The sequence below is a fragment of the Heloderma suspectum genome, chromosome 2 (genome assembly GCF_057233095.1).
Source record: "Heloderma suspectum isolate Gila_16-S chromosome 2, 16-S_ref, whole genome shotgun sequence".
In the NCBI taxonomy this organism is placed as follows: Eukaryota; Metazoa; Chordata; class Lepidosauria; order Squamata; family Helodermatidae; genus Heloderma; species Heloderma suspectum.
In genome coordinates this window covers 366,655,152-366,672,886 of record NC_139459.1, presented here as the reverse complement: position 1 = coordinate 366,672,886, position 17,735 = coordinate 366,655,152, and positions in this window count along the sequence as shown.

Sequence of the window (17,735 nt, the reverse complement as noted above, 5' to 3'; positions counted from 1 at the left end):
TTCTGCTTCATTGACTACGCTAAAGCCTTTGATTGTGTGGATCACAACAAACTGGCAAATTCTTAAAGTGATGGGAGTACCAGACCACCTTACCTGTCTCCTGAGAAACCTGTACGAGGGTCAAGAAGCAACAGTAAGAACCAGACATGGAACAACCGAGTGGTTCAAAATTGGGAAAGGAGTACGACAAGGCTGCATATTGTCGCCCTGCTTATTTAACTTATATGCAGAGTACATCATGAGAAATGCCAGGTTGGATGAATCAGAGGTCGGAATTAAGATTGCTGGGAGAATTATCAACAACCTCCGATATGCAGACGATACCACCCTAATGGCAGAAAGCGAAGAGGATCTCAAGAGCCTCTTGTTGAGGGTGAAAGAGGAGAGTGCAAAAGCTGGTTTGAAACTCAACATTAAAAAAACGAAGATCATGGCATCTGGCCCCATCACTTCCTGGCATATAGAAGGGGAAGAAATGGAAGCAGTGACAGATTTTACTTTCTTGGGCTCCAAGATCACCGCAGACGGTGACTGTAGCCATGAAATGAAAAGACGCTTGCTCCTTGGGAGGAAAGCTATGGCCAACCTAGACAACATAGTAAGAAGCAGAGACATCACCTTGCCAACAAAGGTCCGTCTAATCAAAGCTATGGTTTTCCCAGTAGTAATGTATGGCTGTGAGAGCTGGACTATAAGGAAGGCTGAGCGCCGAAGAATTGATGCTTTCGAACTGTGGTGCTGGAGAAGACTCTTACGAGTCCCCTGGACTGCAAGGAGGTCAAATCAGTCCATCCTAAAGGAAATCAACCCTGAGTGCTCATTGGAAGGACAGATAATGAAGCTGAAGCTCCAATATTTTGGCCACCTAATGCGAAGAGAAAACTCCCTGGAAAAGACCCTGATGCTGGGAAAGACTGAAGGCAAAAGGAGAAGGGGACGGCAGAGGATGAGATGGCTAGATAGCATCACGGATGCAATGAATATGAACTTGAGCACGCTCCGGGAGAGAGCGCAGGACAGAAAGGCCTGGCGTGCTATGGTCCATGGGGTCACGAAGAGTCGGACACGACTGAACGACTGAACAACAACAAATTGCCATTTTTTACATTTTCCCATTGACTTGCATTGGAAAACAGAAATGGCCATAACTTTTTAGTTTGCATGATTGTTGTTTATTCGTTCAGTCGCTTCTGACTCGTCGTGACTTCATGGACCAGCCCACGCCAGAGCTTTCTGTCAGCCGTCGCCACCCCCAGCTCCTCCAAGGTCGAGCCCATCACCTCCAGAATATCATCCATCCACCTTGCCCTTGGTCGGCCCCTCTTCCTTTTGCCTTCCACTTTCCCTGGCATCAGCATCTTCTCCAGGGTATCCTGTCTTCTCATGATGTGGCCAAAGTACTTCAGTTTTGCCTTTAATATCCTTCCCTCAAGTGAGCAGTCTGGCTTTATTTCCTGGAGGATGGACTGGTTTGATCTTCCTGCAGTCCAAGGCACTCTCAGAATTTTCCTCCAGCACCACAGTTCAAAAGCATCTATCTTCCTTCTCTCAGCCTTCCTTATGGTCCAGCTCTCGCAGCCATAGGTTACTACGGGGAATACCATTGCTTAAACTGTGCGGACCTTTGTTGTCAGTGTGATGTCTCTGCTCTTCACTATTTTATCAAGATTTGTCATTGCTCTCCTCCCAAGAAGTCAACGTCTTCCGATTTCCTGGCTGCAGTCAGCGTCTGCACTAATCTTTGCGCCTAGAAAGACAAAGTCTGTCACTGCCTCCATGTTTTCTCCCTCTATTTGCCAGTGATCAATCAAGCTGGTTGCCATCATCTTGGTTTATTTTAGGTTTAACTGCAACCCAGCTTTTGCACTTTCTTCCTTCACCTTCGTCATGAGGTTCCTCAGCTCCTCCTCGCTTTCAGCCATCAAAGTGGTATCATCTGCATATCTGAGATTGTTAATGTTTCTTCCAGTGATTTTAACTCCAGCCTTGGCTTCATCAAGCCCAGCACGTTGCATGATGTGTTCTGCGTACAGGTTGAATAGGTAGGGTGAGAGTATACAACCCTGCCGTACTCCTTTCCCAATCTTAAACCAGTCCATTGTTCCGTGGTCTGTTCTTACCGTTGCTACTTGGTTGTTATACAGATTCCTCAGGAGGCAGACAAGATGACTTGGTATCCCCATACCACCAAGAACTTGCCACAATTTGTTATGATCCACACAGTCAAAGGCTTTAGAAGAGTCAATAAAACAAATAGATGTTTTTCTGAAACTCCCTGGCTTTCTCCATTATCCAGCGGATATTGGCAATTTGGTCTCTAGTTCCTCTGCCTTTTCTAAACCCAGCTTGTACATCTGGCAATTCTCCTTCCATGAATTGCTGGAGTCTACCTTGCAAGATCTTGAGCATTACTTTACTGGCATGTGAAATAAGTGCCACTGTTCGATAGTTTGAACATTCTTTGGTGCTTCCCTTTTTTGGTATGGGGATATAAGTTGATCTTTTCCAATCTGGTGGCCATTCTTGTGTTTTCCAAATTTGCTGGCAGCTGGCATGCATCACCTTGACAGTATCATCTTGCAAGATTTTAAACAGTTCAGCTGGGATACCGTCATCGCCTGCTGCCTTGTTATTAGCAATGCTTCTTAAGGCCCATTCAACCTCACTCTTCAGGATGTCTGGCTCTAGCTCACTGACCACACCATCAAATCTATCCCCGATATTATTATCCTTCCTATACAGATCTTCCGTATATTCTTGCCACCTTTTCTTGATCTCTTCTGCTTCTGTTAGGTCCTTGCCATCTTTGTTTTTGATCATACCCATTTTTGCCTGGAATTTACCTCCGATGTTCCTAATTTTCTGGAAGAGGTATCTTGTCCTTCCTACTCTATTATCTTCTTCTGCTTCCACGCATTGCTAGTTTAAAAATAATTCCTGATCTCTTCTGGCTAACCTCTGGAATTTTGCATTTAATTGGGCATATCTCCCCCGATCACTGTTGCCTTTTGCTTTCCTTCTTTCTTGGGCTGCTTCCAGTGTCTCAGCAGACAGCCATCTTGCCTTCTTGGTTTTCTTTTTCTTTGGGACGTTTTTTGTTGCCGCCTCCTGAACAATGTTGCGAACTTCTGTGCATAGTTCTTCCGGGACCCTATCTACTAAATCTAGTCCCTTAAATCTATTCTTCACCTCCACTGCATATTCATGAGGAATATTCGTGAGCTCATATCTAACTGATCTGTGGGTCTTCCCTATTCTCTTGAGTCTGATTCTAACTTGTGCAATAAGAAGTTCGTGATCTGAACTACAATCAGATCTGAACTCCAGGTCTTGTTTTTACCATCTGCATAGATGGCCGCCACCTTTGGCTACAAAGGATGTAGTCAATCTGATTTCGGTGTCAACCGTCTGGTGAAGTCCATGTATAAAGTCGTCTCTTAGGTTGTTGGAAGAGAGTGTTTGTTATGCACAGTGAGTTGTCTTGGCAAAATTCTATCAGCCAATGTCCCGCTTCATTTTGTTCTCCCAGACCATGCTTGCCTGCAATTCCAGGTGTTGTTTGACTACCCACCTTAGCATTCCAGTCTCCTATAATGAAAATAACATCTTTGTTTGGCGTACTATCCAGTAGGTGCTACAGATCCTCATAGAAGTGATCTACTTCTGCTTCTTCAGCATCTGTGGTTGGGGCATATATTTGGATCACTGTGGTGTTAAATGGCTTACCCTGAATTCGAATTGAGATCCTTCTGTCATTTTTTGGATTGTATCCAAGCACTGCTTTAGCCACTTTATTATTAATTATGAAGGCTACTCCATTTCTTCTGTGGTCCTTTTGTCCACAGTAGTAGATCTGGTGGTCATTTGATGTGAAATGGCCCATTCCGGTCCATTTCAGTTCAATGGCACCCAAAATGTCTATATTTGATCTTGACATCTCCCCAATAACCACATCCAATTTGCTCTGGCTCATAGATCTTACATTCCAGGTTCCTATGGTGTGTTGATCTTTAGAACATCGGATTCGTCGTTCACCACCAGCAATCGGCTGCTAGCCGTCCTTTCGGCTTTGAGCTAGCTGCGTCATCACATCTGGGGCTAGTTGAACTTATCCTCTGTTCCTCCCCAGTAGCATTTTGACCATCTTCCGACCTGGGAGTCCCATCTTCCGATGGTATACTGACGTATCTCCGCTTGTACTGATCCATTTAGTTTTCATAGCAAGAATACTGGGCTGGGTTGCCGTTTCCTTCCCCAGGGATCGTATTTAGTCTGACCTCTCTGCCATGACCTTCCCGTCTTGGGTGTCCCTTCATGGTTTAGCTCATGGCGTCATTGAAGTGCTCAAGCTCCAGCGCCACAACAGGGTAACGATCTCCTTTGCTGAAGGTATTAGATTGTATTGTATTGTAGTAGATGTATCTGCAGATACAATAGATCTGCAGATACATATATTGTGTCTGCAGATAAAACTAAAGGTCTTCTGCTTGAGTAGGTAGTGGAGGGACACTCAATGACCGCTATGTCCGATACGCTAAGATGGTTGAAACCAAGCTGTCCCGGTGTATATAGAAAGTGCTCCATTTTATTTGCATAGGGGGAGTGGGCCAAACATATGGGAAAGTTAGAGAGGACTAAATGTCTTCTCTTCAAAATTTGAGAGGGCTGATTAATTCCTTGGGGTGGGGACCTCTTGCTGACAGGCATTTGCTAATCAAGAGAACTTATATCTCTAAGATCTGTCTGGGTTCCACTGTCTTGGATGATTTTAGCCCATCTGCCATGAACATTCCTTGCTTTTTGTTCCCTTTACTCTCCTTAATCTGCCTCTTCTTCTTTCCTCTCTTATTGATCTCCTGTTGGCTATCCAATATTTTAAAAGGGGGGTTAAAGTTCAGTCCTTTGGCTTTCTCCTGTATTCTTACCCTTCTCTCCTGCGAGGTCCCAGCTTCACACCCTTGGGTTTTAATGGACCCGTTTTTTAACCTCCCTTTTTTCTTCCCTTGTGGTGGTTTCTTACCTATACACTGCCTCTTCTTTTGGTGCCTTATACCTTTCCTACTTTGATCGAGAGCATCAGCCTTAGCTGCCTTGGGGTCCAGCAAACTTACCTCCTTAACTCAGGTGAGGGGACAATGGAGCGATTTCAGTTAGACATGAAGGAGATTCATCCACAGAAAGCTCCAATGTGGAATTCTTCTCTGCATTCTCTGCTGACATTAGTTCCTTGTTAACCATGAAATCTTCATGGTTCATTAATTCCACCAGTACCCCAAATTGTGCTTCAAGTCCAGGTACTCATAGAAGGCCTGGCGTGCTATGGTCCATGGGGTCACGAAGAGTCGGACACGACTTAGCGACTGAACAACAACAAAAAGGGTTGGAAGGGGCCTACAAGGCCATCGAGTCCAACCCCCCAAGTATAAAGTACTGACTGCTTTATACTCTGGGTTCCTTGGAAGATTTTGCTAATTGACTTAGAGGTCAAAAAACAGGATTTGGATAATATCTCCCACAAGTTGTTACTAAGGAGAGTATCCAAATTGAAGGATAGATTTTTCTCCACCAATTCTTCTTGTGAAAATACTTCCTTTGTTGAAGCATCCAAGACCTCTTTGTATAGGCCAACAGCCTAGTTGAAGTCTAATGACCCAAATCAACTAGGCCTTGACAAACACTCCCAACTGAATCCTCTAGATTTATATCACAATGAGGCAAGGAATTGTCTTTAGCAGATACAGTTTCCTGGGCAGGGTCACTAACTACTGTAGTGGCAAGGTGATTTATAAAATCATCTGTACAAAGTTGTTTATATCTCAGGGGCAATCCATGCTCTGTGTTAATCCCCTTTAATCTGTACTGGGCCCAAGTACAAACCATCACTAAACAATAATAGTTCCTAAAATTATTGGTCTAAAACAGTTAAAACTAAATTTAAATTTACAGATTTAATTTACAAATATACATCATTTTAATTTCACCTAAATTCATTTAGAATACACTGTTTCCACATTTAAATGGATAATTATGATCAGAAAATAAAGACCGCTAAAAGACCATTAAAACAAGGCATCCCCCAAACAGTCAACTGCATTATCAGAGGTAAATTTGGCACGCATTCTCAATGCTGCCAAAGCAAAGAGAGAGGCCTCGTGAGTTATGGTGGGATCTATATCAGACAGAAGATAGAAAATCTTCACTGGAAGAGTGTTACAGTACAGATGAGGTAAAACAGAACCCAGACATGTAGACCTTGGTTCAGAATATAATGCGCAGGGCAGCAAATAGTGTGGCACATCTTCAGTCTCTGGGCCATCACAAATACATAAACTTTTGTCAAACCCCTTGAATTACAGTTGAAAGTCCTGACTTCGCTCCCATCTGGGTGTACTTCCTTTCAACTTCAATGTGGTGGTGTACAGAGGCCAACTACCAAAACAGTTATCCTTGTTCCGATATTTCTGGCCCTGGCTGTACATCAACTGAGGTGAAATAGGATTGTAGTAAACTATAATATCTTGAGCTCCAGAATTTACAATTTAACAGCTCTTCATAACATAATTTAGGCAAAACTCTGACAGAAGATTCTTTTAAAATTCTCCAGTAATTGATCAAGGCACAGTGGATACAAGCTGTAATGGAAGGAAGACCAACCTTTGCCCGAACCAAGGCAGCAGGAGGGCCAGGAGGCAAAAAGAAAAGTTTCCTAAGAAATCTATTTTGACGGACCTCCAGTTTGACCGTTAGAAAATCATCCCAACCCCAAACTGCAGCCCCATATAAAATGTGGGCAATTCCCTTACTCTGAAAAATTTTCAGAGCTGGATCAACTAAACCGCCTCCCGCAGTATGATAAAATTTAAGAATGGCTTCAATAGTTCTTAAGGCCGTCACTTTAGTTGCTTCTACACGAGCTTTCTAGGAAAGAGTTTCTGTAAAATGAATGCCGAGATATTGAAATTGCCGGCACTGATCAATCTGATGGCCATCAATGGGCCATCGGAAGTGGGAACGTCTCTTTCTGAACACCATCACCTTTGTTTTAGCATAATATTTAATCTCTCTTCAGTACAACATGCACTGAGCTTAGACAGTAGCCTACTTAACCTACACGAGTGAGTGATAATAAAACCATGTTGTCAGCATATAGAAGAATAGAAACGTTTTTTGACTCAGCTGCAGGAGGAAAATAATTCTGGCCCAGATAATTCTACAACTGTATCATTCAGATATGAATTACGGAGCAGTGGAGCCAAAGGACACCCTTGCTCAACCCTTCTGCTGGTGGGGTGGGTCAGTCAACAAACCAGGGATGCCCACTCTTGCCCTGGCAGAGAAGAACAGAGTCCCTTCATCAACAACAAGAGACGTGGATCGACATTTGTACTGGCCGGTTTATGCCACGACTGCTGTCTATCCATTGATTCAAAGGCCGCAGCTAAGTCAACAAAGGCGACGTGAAGACGTTCAGTAGGTCCTGCAGTGGGCTGAAAAATAAAGAGTCAAGCAAGGACCAATAGTACTTTCGCCTTCCCTAAACCTGGCCTGTTCAGAATAGATAATTCGGAGCAGATGAGACTGCTTATCTAGATCAATTTCAGTCGGGGTTCAGGCCGGGTTTTGGCACGAAAACAGCCTTGGTCGCCCTGTATGATGACCTATGTGGGGAGGGGAGTGTGACCTTGTTGATTCTCCTTGATCTCTCGGGGGCTTTCGATACCATCTTGGAAGATACAATGCCAGTGAATCTAAACACAACACATCCATTCTAACATAAAGACATGCAGATATCAAACTGCCAGCAGTCTATATTCCCAGCCATATTCCTTTATATTTCTAATTTTTAAAACACACACACACACACACACACACGGTAATCCTATTGTCAGGTCGGAGACGTGAGCGGCAGGTATCCTTGCCTAGAACAGCCAGGGGTGAGAGAGATGGGCAGAGAACCAAGGCGCTGGTAAGGCATGGAGGGCCAGAGGCGACAACAGGGTCCAGAGCAGGCAGTAGTCAGGTACAAAGAAGGCGTGGCAGGGCCAGAGGCCAGAGCAGGGTCCAGAGCAGGCCAGGGTCAATCACTGGCAGGGTGCTGCAGGGCCAGAGGCGTCATCGGGAAGAGTCAAGCATCAGCAAGGCGTAGCAAGACCAGAGGCAAGAGCTCACTCTGGGCTAACTGGGGAAGCCCCGGTGGCCGCAGTGTCCAGGAGTGCTTTTCACCAGCTTAGGCTGGTACGCCAGCTGCGGCCCAATCTGGAGAGGACGGACCTTGCCTTGGTTATCCACACACTAGTAATGTCCAGGCTGGACTGCTGTGATGTGCTATATGTGGGGCTGCCTTTGAAGATGGTTCAGAAACTCCAGCTCGCGCAGAATGCGGCCACCCGAGTACTGCTGGGGCAAGCCAATTCGATCACATAATTCCTGTATTGCACCAGCTGCACTTATTACCAGTGTGTTTCTGAGCCCAATTCAAAGTGCTGGTTTTGACCTTTAAAGCCTTAAATGGTTTGGGATCAAGTTATTTGAAGGACCGCCTTCACCTATATCAGCCTGCTGCACATTAAGATCAGAAAGAGAGGCCCTTCTCATTTGCCCTCCCATGAGAGCAGTCAGGTAGGTTATCACAGGTGAGAGGGCCTTCTCTGCAGTGGCCCCACACCTTTGGAACAAGCTGCCATCGGCGGTCCGCCATGCTCCGTCATTGCAGGCTTTTAAGAAGACTTTAAAAAGGTATTATTTTAGCTTCGCCTTCTCTTGATGTGACTGCCGTTGCTAGTTTTATTGTTGTCTTTTATTGTAGCTTTTATGTTTTTATTGCTTTTCACATTTTAAATGTTATTATGTACTTTATTGCTGTAAGCCGCCTTGGGAGGGCTTCTGCCCTGAAAGGCGGCCAAGAAATGTTAAATAAATAAGAGGCAAAAGCATGCTCCTGCCACCACGAACGCTCATGCTGCTGTGGCAAAGCTTGGAGGGAAGAGGGAGCCCTTCGTAGGCCTCCCTGAGGCTCCCCGCTGGTCTGCGCTAGGGGCCCTGCGAGCCCCTGCAGGCCCAGGGCCTCATCCTGCAAGGATGGTGGGGTGGACCAAGCTGCCTTCTGTGTCTGGCCACCAGGCGGGGCTGCAGAGCTTCCCAGGCCAAGCAGATCCTGACTCCTCTTGGATATGGAGGTTAATGCCTAACAATAGCAACAGGATTTCAGTTTGAGGGTGATGCGATTTAAAAACTAAAATTTGAACGTTTAAAAATGTATATTATACCCAATTTCAAACCGTATGGCCCTAATACCAAATCAAACAAACAAAACCAAACTCCCTGCAGCCAGGACCCTTCTTGCACAGAATGACTTTTCAGCGAAACAACATCGCCACCGTGTCGCCCGTTGCGGTAATGGCTGGGAGTTGGTCTGCTCAGGGAACAGCCCCTGCAGGGCCTGGTGGGGATCCCTCCGCACCAAGGCAGGATGACACCACTTAGCTTAGCATGGACTGACCTTTATAGCAGGGCGCCTTCTAAATCGATCTCCAGCCTGGCTGCAAAAAGTTCATTTCCTTATGTGCATTTATTTAAAGCAGGCGACTTCGCTATTCATCCAAAAGGCTCCTTTTCGTTACCTGCTGCTTCAGAACTGTGTTCAAAGGCAGCCCCGCGTATAATGCATTACAGTCGTCTAATCCAGAGTGATATATAGCGAAGGCGGGGTTATTTCTGCCCAGGTTGGTTAGCACAGCTGCTGTGTGGCCCTCAGCTGGCCTCCTCTAACCTCTGCCACCTGAGGAAGCCGCCTCAATCCTCTTCAGGGTAGGGCCGGATCCACCCTGTCCTCCATCATGGCTCTCACCTTCAAGAGCCTGCTGCCCATGGAGATTGTCCAGACATCCTCCTGCTTGGCTTCCAGGAGTGAGTAAGGACCTTACAGCAACCCAGAGGCTTCAGGGGCTGACTCCCAGTGGAGCTGGTTTCCCTCCCCGCTCCCCATTCCTGTTGGGAATGATGAGTGTCAAGGGGAGCCGTCAGGAACTGCTGCAGCCTGCACCACCAATCCTGGGAAGGTTGAGATGAAGCTCAGAGGGGCCAGGGACTGCCATACCTTGTTCGTCCTGTGGATTTCCCCATCATCTCACCTAGTAGAAAACTCAGTTGCTGAGTGCTAACAGCATTGGAGCCAAAATGGGCACATTCAGAAACTAGAGGAAGGTGTTTGCAGGCGCTGGAGATCTCCAAGGTTTGCAGAACAACAGGACTTGCAAAAGTAATGGGGGACGAGCCCCATGAGGGCCGCAGAAGCTTTGCTGCTGTGGAATACCGAGTGTCATTTGGAAAAGAACAATGGGAAAGGGGGAAGGAATGGAGCATTGGAAGAGTCTTGGAGCAGGGCTGGCCGGATCCTGAACAGGAACTCTCCCGTTCGCAAGACGCTGTGTACCTTTTTCTAACAGATACCATGAGCCAGAGAACACGTCTCTGAGAAAGATAAGGGACGTTGTTTGAGACTCCTCCTGGATTCATCACGTCATTAGAAGCGGAAGTGACTCCTCTTTCAAGGAGCGCCTCTTGACACCTTCAGCTAGCAGATCAACTCTGCCTTTTCCTGGAGAGGGATAGTCTGGCCATTGTCAACCATGCATTTAGATCAATGCAATACATTTTCTGTGGGGCTCACCACGTGCTCAGCCAGCCATGTAGCCATGGGAGAATGGGGTGGTGGTGATGCTGAATGGGGCACCTGGCTAAGCCGATATTTCAGTCGCATTAAAGCATCTGCACTGGCTACTGATTGGGGTTCATCACACGGGGGCAGAAATCCAGATCAATAACCCAACGTCATTGCCATCTTCAGCGTGACTGCCCCCCCCCAACCAACCACAGCTGCACACACAGAGCGGTTTCTTCGCATTATGGGAGAAATACGTGGGGACGTCGTGGTGCTCCCGTTGAACAGGTTGAAAAAATGCTTCATTTTCCCTATTTGGGGATAACACGGGATAGGCAGGGGGAAATGGCGGGGAAATCCCTGGAGGATTACGATGTCATGTACAGGACCCACAATTTTCCCAGAGTGGCCACTCATGAATGTGCGATCAACTGCGGGTGTAGAGATGCCCTTAGCTACCGAGCCACGTCCAAGGCCCTGCGTTGACAGATGAAGTCCGGAAGAACTTGGGACAGGTCACCCCATGGATCGCATCCCCCAACAAAGATCTCTGCGATCATCGGCGGAAGGTTTGCTACTTGGGCCGCAACCAGGCAGTCCTCGGAGGAGGCTCTGCTAGCTGTGCTGTGACCTGCAGAGTGCCGTCTGGTGGCAACCCAGAAGCAGGCCTCCTGCAGGGAGGTGCCCGCCACATCAAACATCCCCCCGCCTGGCGTTTGAGAGGGGCCAAGGCTAAGCATGGCCTGTTCTGGGCTCTGGGCTCAAGTCGTCCCTGAGTGATGATGCTGCCCAGCTGGCTTGTTCATTAGTTATTGTGGTTTTAGTTTTGGTTTTACATATTTAAAACATTTTAACTGATGAGCTTTTCTATTTATTCGGATTGTTTTAATTTTTCATTTTGTGAACCACTTAGAGATATATTTAGATATGGTAAGCAATATATAAATTGATTAAACAAATTGATAATAAAATCAAACCCTGCTGCTGGCCCTGTCTGAATCACTTCTTACTCCAAATTGTATGTCCCTGTTCTGGAGCAGATTTTAAGCAACATCCACCCCCGATGCAAAGCGGTCATGTCCCACATCCCACACCCAGGATCTGGCTTTCAGTCCATGGGGGACTCAGACCTCAATGCAGGTAGGGCAGGAATAGAGTTCCTGAATTGTTATCTGGAACTAGTAACAGGTGGGATGAGGGCCAAGAATATACCTCTGGCAAGTGGAGACAGGGGTGATGGTGGGGGGTGGGCTCATTCAGCCAAGGAGCAGGTGAGCACTCCTTCTCCTTGAAGCTCACCTTCCTCATTTGCAGAGAGCTGGGTTCTCCTGGAACCAGCTCTGCTTCTGGATCATGTGGAGGTAGCTGTGCCTTTCCCCATATTCCTCCACTGTGGGAGACTTTGCCTCCGGAATCCATGCCTCAGTAACCTCTAGATTAGCATGTGGGGCTGCACTTCAAGACTGTTAGGAAACTGCACATTAGTCCAAAATGCAAAGGCGAGAGGATTAGCTGGGGCGAGGCATGGGGACCACGTAACGCCACTCCATTGTCCACAGTCCCACTGAATTCAGCAGGACTCACTCCCTGGGAAGAGCACAGAGGATCGCAGCCTTGCTCTGTCTGCATTGCCTTTCCATGGCTGGAACTTCATACACCACGAACCTTCCCTCCCCCCTTTTTTTGTATAGCCTGGGATTGCTGGGCATGTGTGATGTTGCTGAATCTCATACCAGGATGCTATTCGAACTTAACTGACTGAAGGCTGATTGGGGGAGGACAGGAAGTGCACTTTCATGAATGGGAAATAGGGACTAGTTACTCTGAATGGGGAAAGCTACTACCTCTCAGTTGTGAAGGCTAGAAACAGCTGTAGCACTTTTATGAATGGGAAAGAAAGGCTAGTTACTCTGACTGATGAAAGCTGCTGGAGCCTGTGATTTGCTGTGGAGGGAAAGCACTTCAGGGTCATTATTATTATTATTATTATTAAATTTATTAATCGCCCATCTGGCTGGTCACCCAGCCACATGATGTCTTGGCCACCCCACAGCCACCCTGCCACTCCCTCTAAAACACACATTTTCTGAGAGGTGTTTATGCACATATTTTACCTTAAATGTGGCTCCTGTGCACTTTGCCTTCAGTGTGCCCCATTTTTTTTAGTTCCCAAAGTTGTGCAAAATGTGCAAAATCCCCCCCAACTGTGCATTTTTGGCCCTTTAAAAAATACATATTTTTGGACGATGAAATTTGTGAAAAATCAGGATAGAAAGACAGTCTGGAAGTTCCTAGAAGCCATCTGACAGGGAGAAAACCGGTCCAATGAGGACTCTGCAGTCAGATACATCAAAATCTGAACTCAATTAGTTCCGATTCAGGTTTGCCCAACATCCCTAAGATCCTGCCCTGTTTGGCTGTGGATTCTATGTAGTGTCAAAAGCTACACCTGTAAGAAACTCTAAGGAAAAAAACACCTTATCTGTTAGTATAAGACATAGCCTTCAGCACATCTTTTCCAGTTGCTGGTGTTCACAGCACAAGACAGTCTGTTGTAAAATCTCTGCAGACATTGTTACAAGTGAGTAGGGAACATTTCATCTGTTTTATAATGTTTCAAAATATTCATAGGCCGTGCTTGCAATGTGCCTTAATTATTTGTTTAGTGATGAAATAGCTTGAATGTTCAGATGCATGCACAGGCCTTGCTTGCAATGTGCTCTTCTAATTGTTAACAACAACAACAACCCGTGTTGTCTTATGTTGTGTGTATTGTTCCAACCCTTGGAAGAAGGCCTAATAAAATAGCAAGAGGCCAAAACAGGTCGGGGCTTTTCGTCCATAAAATTGTTTATCGCATCCTGAGACTGTTCCCTCTTTTTGTGTTGCCAGTTGTGGAACTTCTTTCCTGTCCAAAGGCTCTGCGGCATCTCCCAACCCCAAGCACACTTCAAGCACAGGGTGGGTTAGTGAAGTTCAGGGGGCACTACGGATTGATTAGGGAACCTGAGGCGCCGCAGGAAGTCAGCACTTATAATGGCGACCCATTTCCTGCAGGTAGCAGCTCCTGAAGCCGGCGCTGTCCTCCCAGAGGCTGAGTGTGGCTGCAAGCAAGGGTGAACCTGCAAGGAGACCAGAGCACAAAAAGCTCACCGAGAAGCATTGCTTCAGGCTCCCTCCCATCTCTTTTGTGGCAAGGGGCTGCCCATGCCTGGGCTTCCCTGGGCACCCACCAGAACTAGTTTGGGAAGGGGGACATGAGTCCAGGACTGCAGGGCCTCCCTACTGCAATGTGCAGCATTGCTGCAGATTTCCCATTCAGCCCCTCTAATACTGAACTCAGGTGGTTGAGTGCCAACAGGACTGAAGCTGAAATGGGGCCACTGAGAAACAAGAGGGAGGTATCAGCAGGAACCAGAGGATTCTGGGATTTGTAGAAGTACACAAAAACCCTCTTTCTTTAACATAATGTAACAGGGCAAAAAACCTCAGCTCAACCAGACTGAGCATGCTCAGTAGCCGTGGCAGGTTGAGTGACAGCTGACAAAGAAATGTATGGCGGGAGAATGGAGCCCAACTCAAACTGTGAGCCTTGAGAACACAGACCTGCCAATAAATCCTGGGAAACTCAGTGCCACGGATGCCCAGTTCTCTGTGCTTTGGGCGGCAGCCCTTGCCCAGAAAGTACTCATGAAGGCCCCAGACTTGTTGGTTGAACTGGATTTACCCATTAAATGGTTGCCTGTAAGCCTGTAACCCCTTCATGGATCACTGCCTTGTTGTGGCGAAGGGGCTTGCGTAACTCAGTGAAGCCATAAGCTATGCCGTGCAGGGCCACCCAAGACGGACAGGTCATGGCGGAGAGTTCTGACAAAATGTGGTCCACTGGAGAAGGAAATGGCAACCCACTCCTGTATTCTTGCCAAGAAAACCCCATGGAACGTATCACAACGCTACAAGATATGACGCCGGAAGATGAGCCCCTCAGGTCGGAAGGTGTCCAATAAACTACTGGGGAAGAGCAGAGGGAATTTCCAAGTAGCGCCAGAAAGAGTGAAGCGGCTGGGCCAAAGCCGAAAGGACACTCAGCTGTGGATGTGTCTGGTGGTGAAAAGAAAATCCAATGCTGTAAAGAACAATATTGTTTAGGAACCTGGAATGTAAGAACAATGAATCAAGGCAAGCTGGAGGTGGTCAAACATGAGATGGCATGATCGACATCTTGGGAATCAGCGAACTAAAATGGACAGGCATGGGTAAATTTAATTCGGGTGACCATTATATCTACTACTGTGGGCAAGAATCCCTTAGAAGAAATGAAGTAGCACTCATAGTCAATAAAAGGGTGGGAAAAGCAGTACTGGGGTACAATCTCAAAAACGACAGAATGATCTCAGTACGAATCCAAGGCAAACCATTCAACATCACAGTAATTCAAGTTACTCCTTCTAGTAGTTAGAAGAGGGATAGAAAGGGAACGAAAAATACTCCAGGTGAATGACTGGCTACGAAGGTGGTGCCGACGAGAGAGTTTTGGATTCTGGGACCACGGGCTATACTTCCTGGAAGATGGGCTGTTGGCAAGGGACGGGTTGCACCTCACAAAGGATGGGAAGAATGTGTTTGGCCACAGCATGAAGAACTTCATCAGGAGGGCTTTAAACTGAATCCTACGGGGAAGGGAGATGTAATGTTGGGGGTAACAGTGGACATAGGCACATGCACTGCAACGGAGAGAACAGCTCTGATAGCATCCAGTAATAGTTTTCAGACACATGTAGGAAGAAAGCCAGACTATGAAGCACATGGTCTTCGATGTCTATATACTAATGCCCAGAGTATGGGAAACAAACAGAACAAACTTGAACTCTTAATACAGGAGGGAAATTATGACTTGATAGGTATAACTGAGATTTGGTGGGATGACTCTCATGACTGGAATACAGCAATTGAAGGATATAACTTGTTCAAAAAGACCAGGAGGAACAGAAAGGGAGGTGGGGTTGCACTGTATGTGAAAAATACATATCTCTGCACAGAAATACAGGACGAAGAGCTTGGTAGCCCCATCGAGAGCATCTGGATCAAAATTAATGGAGCAAAGAATAAAAGGAACCTGGTTGTCGGAGTCTACTACCGGCCACCCAACCAAGGAGAAGACGAGGATGAAACTTTTGAAAAGCAAATAGCCAATGTTTTAAGGAAGCATGATGTAGTAGTAATGGGGGACTTCAATTTCCCCGATATTTGTTGGGAGACAAATTCTGCAAAACATGGCCCCTCCAGGAACACTACAAGCAAGAAAGATCTTGGAATTGTTGTCGATCACAAGCTGAATATGAGCCAACAATGTGATGTGGCTGCAAAAAAGGCCAATGCTCTTTTGGGTTGCATTAATAGAAGCATAGCTTCCAAATCCCGGGAAGTACTAGTTCCCCTCTACTCAGCACTGGTTAGGCCTCATCTGGAGTACTGTGTCCAGTTCTGGGCACCACACTTTAAGAAGGATGCAGACAAACTGGAGAGGGTTCAGAGGAGGGCAACAAAGATGATCAGGGGACTGGAAACAAAGCCCTATGAAGAGAGACTGAAAGAACTGGGCATGTTTAGCCTTGAGAAGAGAAGACTGAGGGGAGCTAGGATAGCGCTCTTCAAGTACTTGAAAGGTTGTCACAGAGAAGAAGGCCAGGATCTCTTCTTGATCATCCCAGAGTGCAGGACGCAGAATAATGGGCTCAAGTTACAGGAAGCCAGATTCCGGCTGAACATCAGGAAAAACTTCCTGACTGTAAGAGCAATACGACAATGGAACCAATTACGTGGGGAGGTGGTGGGCTCTCCACACTGGAGGCCTTCAAGACGAGGCTGGACAGCCATTTGTCAGGGATGCTCTGACTTGGATTCCTGCATTGAGCAGGGGGTTGGACTCGATGGCCTTGTAGGCCCCTTCCAACCCTACTATTCTATGATTCTATGATATGATATGAAATTGTATCCTGGCCTCTCCAGTCTCCTCCCTGCCCCCAAATGCCCCCTTTTCTCCCTCTTTCCGTGCCAGCTGGGAGGGGGAGGGATCTCCAATTCCCCTTCCGAGGGCGGAGCACTGTCTCCAACCCTGGAGCAGGGAATCCGAAGTATCCGATGGCCCCTCAAACGCTGCCTAGGGGCCGCAGGAGTGCTCCCTTAAGGCTGCAAAGTGTAAAGGACAGAACTGTTTAACCCCAATGAAATGCAAGCGAGCAAAATGTCTGGCCAGTCCACTTCCCTCCTGTGAACTTGGTCCCCATTGGAAATTTACCTCTCTTCAGGTGTAGCCCAGGTAGCAGGGCATCTGGGGAAGAGAAATTATATAAACATTAAGAAGCACACTTTCTATGAATCATGGACAAACAAACAAATCTTGCAGTCGGAGAATTATAACTTTCAATTGTTGGCAAATAACAGCATTATCCTATGCGTGTTTCCTCAGTGACCGTGTTCGCACAATCCCAGGCAGCACCCATGGGTGCCAGGCTGCCAAGTCGGTCACAGCAACTTGTGTTGTCCAAACCCGACGGGGGAGGCTCCACAACTCTGGAACAGGCCATGGGTTTGGGGTGGCTTGTTAACCACCCCAACCAGCTACCCTCACCAAGATCAGACGACATGAGAAGCCTGGCAAAGGTAAGCAGGCAAATCGTGCTGGCACACAACTGGCAAGCCAAGTTGGTTAACAGGCCATCATGGCTTATTACCCACCCCGGCGCGGTGTGAACCAGCCCAGTAAGTCCCGGCATGTGCAGTGGAGCTTCTTCCCAGCTAAGCTTACATAGGATTGGAGACAAATCAAGCAACGTTGATTGACTGATTACATTTTTATACTGCCCAGTAGCCGAAGTTCCCTTGGAGGGTTCCAGGGACTAGTTTGGGACGCGGGAATAATGCACTGGTAGGAACCCAGAGAAGGGAGCTATGCTGAGGCCTTTGGGGGCTCCCCATGAAGCAAGGGCAGCAAAGATGTGGTCCCAGGTAGCCTCCCATCCAGGTGCTCTCCAGTTTCACGTCCCAGTTAACTGCAAGAGAGGAAAACTTCATA